The sequence below is a fragment of the Rosa rugosa genome, chromosome 5 (genome assembly GCF_958449725.1).
Source record: "Rosa rugosa chromosome 5, drRosRugo1.1, whole genome shotgun sequence".
NCBI lineage: Eukaryota > Viridiplantae > Streptophyta > Magnoliopsida > Rosales > Rosaceae > Rosa > Rosa rugosa.
The window spans coordinates 20,882,368-20,889,627 of NC_084824.1; the positions used below are offsets into that span (position 1 = coordinate 20,882,368).

Consider the following 7,260-nt stretch of genomic DNA (forward strand, 5'->3'; position numbering starts at 1 on the left):
ACGCTTCGCAAACCCTAAAATCAATCCAGAAAAATCCCAATTCTCTGTTCTTGCGGAATCATGGTATCGCCCGCCGACAAGGCCCATGCTGTCAGGGCCGCCGGTGAAATAGTCCTGAATACTGGATTCATTCTAGCCATCACAAAATTCACTCAACACTACCTAGTACGCACCAGAGATGCTATAATCAGAAATAAAGGTTGTTTCCTAGTGATTTTTCTTTTTCCAGATTACTATTGTGATGCTATAATCCTTTCAGCTTGCAATCTTGTTTGATTTTTCTTACTCCGGTTAATTTCTCTATTTTCGTGAAAGAAATAAATAAATAAATTGATTAATGGTCTTGCTACGATCTGAACCAGCCCTATCAAAACCATTGCGCGCTGTACCTATATAAGAACAACTTGTTGTAATGTTTATATAGCTATTAGGTAAGGTTGATTCAGTGTTTGAGTTAGGTCGCTTGATATGAATTCTACGTTCATTGTTGTTTAGTTAGGTTCCCATGTTGTTATCTGTGTCTTTTACACCATCACATATAGTATAGGAGGGTTGCTGAACCATATTCACATATTCATTTGTCTTTTTGATTGATGTGCAGCTCTGTCCTTCCTTTAGAAATTTAAGATCTACCTGAAACCCAGCCGTCGTCCTATATATTTTTTATTCTGATATTATAACTGTTATCTGCAATTTTGGACATTCGTTCACTCTTTTATTATTTGCAGATTTGTTTTGACTTTCAATTTTTTTTTTTTTTTGGTAATCAACAAAAATATATAAGAGTGTTGCCAAAGGTAACAACAAATACCCTAGCATACGCAACCATTTAAATCTTTGTTGTTCTGTATTCAAATATTTTTGCTGTCATAAAATATGTATAAATGTTGATGACATATAAACTATGCTACTGTTTCCATCAAGAATCCGGTTTAATCAGATACATCACAGACATCTTCCCAAGTACAAAGAAAGTAAATAGTAGTAGCAAACAACTAGGAATGATTAAAGGAAGGACAACACTTGGACCAATCTTCAATCCGAGTAGGAAAAGTAGGTTGCTACACTTGGACCAATCTTCAATCCGAGTAGGAAAAGTAGGTTGCTAATGCTCATAATACATATAGAAGCCATGGGAAATCCATTTACTATGTTGAAAATTAATCATGTAAAATTGAATATGAAACACTTTTTGCATTGTCATTCTTGCTCTCAATCCTTGGAGACAGTAGAAAATAATCTATAATTTTCGTATGATAAAGTGAGACACCTTATGCATTGTAACTCTTGCTCTCAATCCTTAGAAACTGTATAAATTCTGTTGATTAAACTCTTGCTCTCTCTTACCTTACCGCTGTTTCCGGTTTATTGCAGAGTTCGCGATGGGAGTGAAGGCTTCTGATGGGGTGAAGCCTTGAAGCATGGCATGGGAGTGAAGGCCAAGACTTAATATATATCTATTTTTTGTTTACTACATTATCCTTATGGGTGCATGTAATGTGATGGATGTGCTTGTGTTTTAGGATGACCTCTCTTGGTAAAAATTTTAAGACCTTGCACGTTATGTATTTTATCTGATATTAGCAGTAGGGTGCAATGTGCTTTGGCCATGTCTAAATATCTCTTGATAAAATTCTCATTAGGATTATAGTAAATAATACAAGATAAACCATGTATGGTTGTTGCAAACCCATAAACCATGTATGATTGTGGCAAACCCATCTGTATGTAACTGAATCAGTACAGGGGTCATATTCATAATAAACAGCTTTGGCTTGCACATTGTTGGTTGCATGCACTAAAGTTATGAAACATTGTTTAGACTACTAAGTAGCCTATGCATATAACTGGAAAGAGAACAAAAAAAAAAAACCAAGACTTTGCAGTTACGTGTGCAATCAAGTTATAAAAGAGAACAGAGGAGCACAGCATTACCAATTTTTTTGCGTGATACGTTGGTGATCTCTTATTTAGGGGGATTGTTGGGTTGGGTGTCTCTAACTTAGGCTCGCTATCTGCATTTCTAATTGAAGATGTTGAGGGGCTCTAGTCTAGCTTACTGATTCTCTGATGTTGAGTGGATGCCTAAAATTAATCACCTAGATGATCATTGTACAATTGCTTTCCTGGTGGGACTGGTCAAAGTGAGATTTTGGCTTCGTCCTGTTAGACTGAAGGATGCCTACAGTTCTTCTCTTTGTGTGATTTATGAAGGGGGAGAAGTTAAAAATTAAATGTGTTTTCCTTTATCTGCCAATAGCTAAAAGCCTGGCATATTTGTAATCTTGCAGCTTGTAGGAAAGGGTGCTTTATCTGAAGGAGACAAGTTTTTGTTGAGAGAGAATTCTCTCGCATAGGATGCATTTAAGTTCCTACTCTAATCTTTCTTTGATCCATATATACTTTTCATTTTGGTTGGGACTGGTAGTCACTAATGATCATTCACCTGTTGTAAGGGTGGACAGATATGATAACTTCTGCCTTTTCTACAAGTCTGTTTGGATGATGCGGAAGATCATCCATTTCTTCAATTTAGCAAATCAGGTGAACTATTCTGTTCAAATCCTTGCTTATATGACCTACCATTATGTTTGAAGAATTCGTGCCTATTTAGGTTGAAACAATTTAGAGCAAGGAAAACACTTAATATTGTCTTACCACGTCTTCTTTCTGAGAACCAATCCCAGAAAGGCACAACTTTATTAGATGTTTAATTAGATAAGTGAAGGTTATTGGTATCAATGTCTACAAGTAGTAGAGAGAACAGCTGGTATGGATGGTCAGAAGATCAATTACAGAATAATCGAGCACCATATGGGAGATCTTCTTTACCACCTAGCGTAACTGCACCATAAGTAACATCATAATGCTGACCATTTTAATATTTTATGGTAAGCATGTCTTTAATCCCTTACTGGTGATATGCAGCTCTAACAAATTTGAGGATCATGCTGAAGGCGAACAACCTCTTGTTGCAAAATTTAGAAGCTACATGAAGACTTGACAAATGGTTTCCATGCCTTGAGGATGAATCGATGATTGGACTTGATACTTCTTTTAGATGGTTTGTGTTGCTGTTATAAATTGCATGGTGATGACAATTGGAGTTACTGTGGTTTCTGTTGTGCATGAGGAAGTGTTAGGTTATTGTGATGCCATTTTTGCTTTGCTTATGTGGCGGTTGCTCTAGTTTGGATTTGTAGTTACAACTTCCTATCATTCCCTTCATGTTTTTACTGGAGACTAGATTCTATTCCTCATGTATTTAAGCAATAAGGTATTCAAGATTTTTCATTTTTGATGGTTCTTAGTTGCCTCTATATCTTCATCTTTGACAGAAAAATTAACAGAGTTCAACGGAGGGAAAAATCAAAAAATAAGAAGGAATTTCCAACAAATTGTAGACAACTTTCAAAACAAGTTTGCCGTAGGTATCAAATTGTTGTTTATGAAATCAATTGATTTCTAGGTATCGGTTGTTGGATGCTCCATTTGTGAAATTCGCTTAAACAGGAAAAAAAAAAAAAATCCCTTATTGCAATTGCTTACCCACAAACTCACCATTGGGTACTAGAGGCTCAAGTCCTCACATTATCCCAACAGGTACAAGAGGCCCAAACCCTCACATTATCCCAACGGGTACAAGAGGCCCAAGCCTCGTCACTGTAGTTTAGCTACATACAGTGCTTAAATAATCCAAATACCCGATCAAGAAGGAATTTCATCGGGAACTTGAGGGACTACATAGGGGCACTAGTAGTATGGAATCTCCTGCCAAAGTTAATCAAGTCCCTATCCAAGGAATATCTTGAACGCAAGGACTAAAAAATTGAAAAAATCGCCAAAATTTTCGTTTTTTGAAGGGTCCGATATTTTGCTAACTAACCAATTAAATTTCAGCGAGATTCTCGAAATATCCTGATATTTTGCGATATTTCCCGAAATCATCGATATTAACAGCAATATCGCGAAATTTCAAACAACATGGGGCCCACATGTGACACGCCCAACGAGATTTGAAATTGTACATAAAAATGCAACTCGCATGCAATGCACAAGATTCAAACCTTGGTTGCTAATGGAGAATCAAAGCAACTCAACCATTGCCGCTGCAATGCAATTTCATTATTTAAGACATTTTATATATATATATATATATATATATATATATATATATATATATATATATATATATATATATATAGACACACACACGAGATTCCTAAACTAATATATATACATATTTGTTGTTTTGAATCAAACCCAAAGCTATATGCCAATATATAAATATTTTTTACTTCTAAATCTGGAAATTAAGAGAAATATTTAATTAATAGCCAATTTACAACAAAAATTTTTTTTACCAGCAATTCTCAATCTGAAATAATCTTTATTACTTTAAAAAACAAGAATATTTTCATCACGCAATTCATTTTCTGTATTGAGTTAAATTTTATGAAATGTCAGACGATTCAGCATATGATAATTTATCTTAAATTACTTTAAGTCAATATATTACAATGTTTATTCAACATTTTCTTTTGAAATATAGTAGATAATTGATTAAATAACATTTCCAAAAGTCTTATTTAAAATTTCCGGGTTTTTATCTAAATTTCCATCATTTTTCTCGAATATTTATCGATATCGATATTTCCTCAATATTTCCGTTTTTGGGAGTGTCGATATATCCTCAATATTCGATATTTTAGTCATTGCTTGAACGGGAACTTGGAGACTTCTATATACCAGCAAATACCACCACAAGGTTCTATACTATTAGCAGACCTTGTGGGGCCACCCATACGACCTCTACTGGGCACTATTTGCCATTCTTCTTCTCTGGGATATTTTACTACTTACAAATGCCAAGTATACTCGCCAATCACATACTACTTACAAATGCCAAGTATACTAGCCAATCACAATCCCGCATGCTCTACCATTCTTTATTACTGGTACTTATTATGCACTAATTTTGACTCCAAATCGGAGGCATTGATATTATGCAGGTTTGGCTATAGAGACATCAAAAAATGGTTTTTGGGATTTGCCCCAAAAAACTCCTGTTAATGTCTAAAAGTTCGGCGGTAGCTGAACCTTTGTTAACGCTGATCCGGTGGGCGGATCGATACTTGTGACGCTCTCAAAGTCTCCGCTACCTGTCAAGTAAAATACAAAGGGCGTCAGAGGGAGACCGCGTTGGGCGGTCTTCAACTCTCCGATGCCTAAGTTAGTCAATGTATTTATGTTGACAAAGTAACAGCAGGTAAGTATTGAATGCGTAATTAATGAGGAGAGAGGAGAGGACCTTTTATAGGTGAGGAAGAGGTTGATCTTCTCTTTGTTTTCGATGTGGGACTGATATGCCTCAGTTCCCAGTTTCAGAAGCTTCTGGTGCCATCTTGGCGCGGCGCGTGGCGGCGCGTCAGCGGCGATCTGGAGGTGGTCCGACGTTGGGGCTGTAGCCCGCCTGGCGGTGTGTCTGCATGTCATTCCTTTGGTTGGCATTAGTACCTTTGGCGGTAGAATGAGCGTAGCCCATTAGAGCTAATTATGCTTGCAAATGTACATGTATGTACAAGTCCCCCAAGTCCCCAGTCAAGGAGGGCAATCTTGGTTGGGGAGTTGTTCGGCGGTTTGAAGCGTTTTCTTCCTCTAGACTTGCAAGAGCATAATTAGCGTCAGTGCGTTGTCAACCGTTGGTTTTACTGAGCAAACGCTTTATACCCTTTCAGGTGGGCCCCTGCTAGGCCCCCCAGGGAGTCCCCCACTCCCCGGCTAAGATAGACCTCCGGATGGTCGGCAAATTGTTTGTTGAGGGGGAGCTGCACGGAGCAGAGGGTGTTGGGTAGCGAGCCCAAGCTTTAGAACCCAAATGACGGGGGTCAACGTGCCTGATCAGGGCCGTCGTAGACTGTTGACAAGTCCCCGTGTCCCGTAGGGACGGTCTGACGGTAACGCCGCGTGGCGGTCGTTGTCAGAGTGAGGCGTGGCCTCGGGATTCGCCGTTTGGCGGATATCCCCCCGCTAAATGCAGTAGGAAGCAGCGTCCGGTAGACGTGCCTGACGGTATTTTGTTGAGCGATAGTGCTGAACAACATACGCAGCTAGCAAGCTGAAAAGGAGGTTCCGCTAGAGGTGCAGAGCGGAAGATGCCCAGCTTGTAGGATGGCAAGGGAGAAGTTCCGCTGGCGGGGTTTCGCTCAGTGGAGACTTCGTCACTTGGCAGATGACAAGTGAGAAGTTCCGCTGGCGGGGTTTCGCTCAGCGGATACTTCGTCACTTGGCAGATGACAAGTGAGAAGTTCCGCTGGCGGGGTTTCGCTCAGCGGATACTTCGTCACTTGGAAGATGACAAGGGAAAAGTTCCGCTGGCGGGGTTTCGCTCAGCGGAGACTTCGTCGCGTGGAAGATGACAAGGGAAAAGTTCCGCTGGCGGGGTTTCGCTCAGCGGATACTTAGTCACCTGGCAGATGACAAGTGAGAAGTTCCGCTGGCGGGGTTTCGCTCAGCAGAGACTTCGTCACTTGGAAGATGACAAGGGAAAAGTTCCGCTGGCGGGGTTTCGCTCAGCGGATACTTCGGACGATTGGTGAACTCTTCCCAAGTGGTTGCTTCCACCAGACGCTTCGTCTGGTGGTGGTTGACACGTGTTGAACCCGTAGAGGGTTAGCGTGCGGAGGCTTGTCTCCTAAGCGTAGCTGTCTTCTCGCCATTAATGATGGTAATTATGGATTTCGTAACCAAGGCGACGCCTCGGTTAATCCGGAGAGTAAGTGAAGAGTGGTGACACGTGTACGGCTGGTGTGTGATGTCGTATTTTAGCGGACGGCCTAGAACGCGTTGATGTTTACATAAAAAGGGGGGGAACCTTAGCGAGATTTGACATTTTGTGAAAACTTCAAACCCGAGTCGTCGTCTTCAAGCTCTCTGCGATTTGCGAATAGAGTTCTGTGGGGCGAAAGCTGCGGAGTTATCGGATCTTGGGGACGAGGTTTCTATTGGTGAGGAGCGCTTGCAATCACAGCAAAGGTTTCATCAGTAAGGTTGGTGCTCTGAATCTTATCCCTGTTCCATTGAACTTCTATATACTTGCTGTTGTCAGTTTTCTGGGTTTTGTGAATTTGAGGTGTTGAGTGTGTAAAGTGGGCTTTTGGGGATGGGTTTTGGTGTTTTTGACAATTGGGATTTCTGGATTTGCTAGATGGTCGAATCTGGGTTTAGTGTTTGTAGGTTATTTGTTCTTGTTTTTGTGTT

The 7,260-nt window shown here is 40.1% G+C and overlaps 1 long non-coding RNA gene across 1 annotated transcript; it reads left to right on the plus strand.

Moving 5' to 3' along the window:
* Positions 1–3,307, plus strand: LOC133707945 (uncharacterized). Its single transcript, XR_009845438.1, has 3 exons — positions 1–199; positions 1,375–2,544; positions 2,929–3,307. It is a non-coding gene; the product is annotated as an uncharacterized LOC133707945 (long non-coding RNA).
* The last annotated feature ends 3,953 nt before the right edge of the window (positions 3,308–7,260 follow it).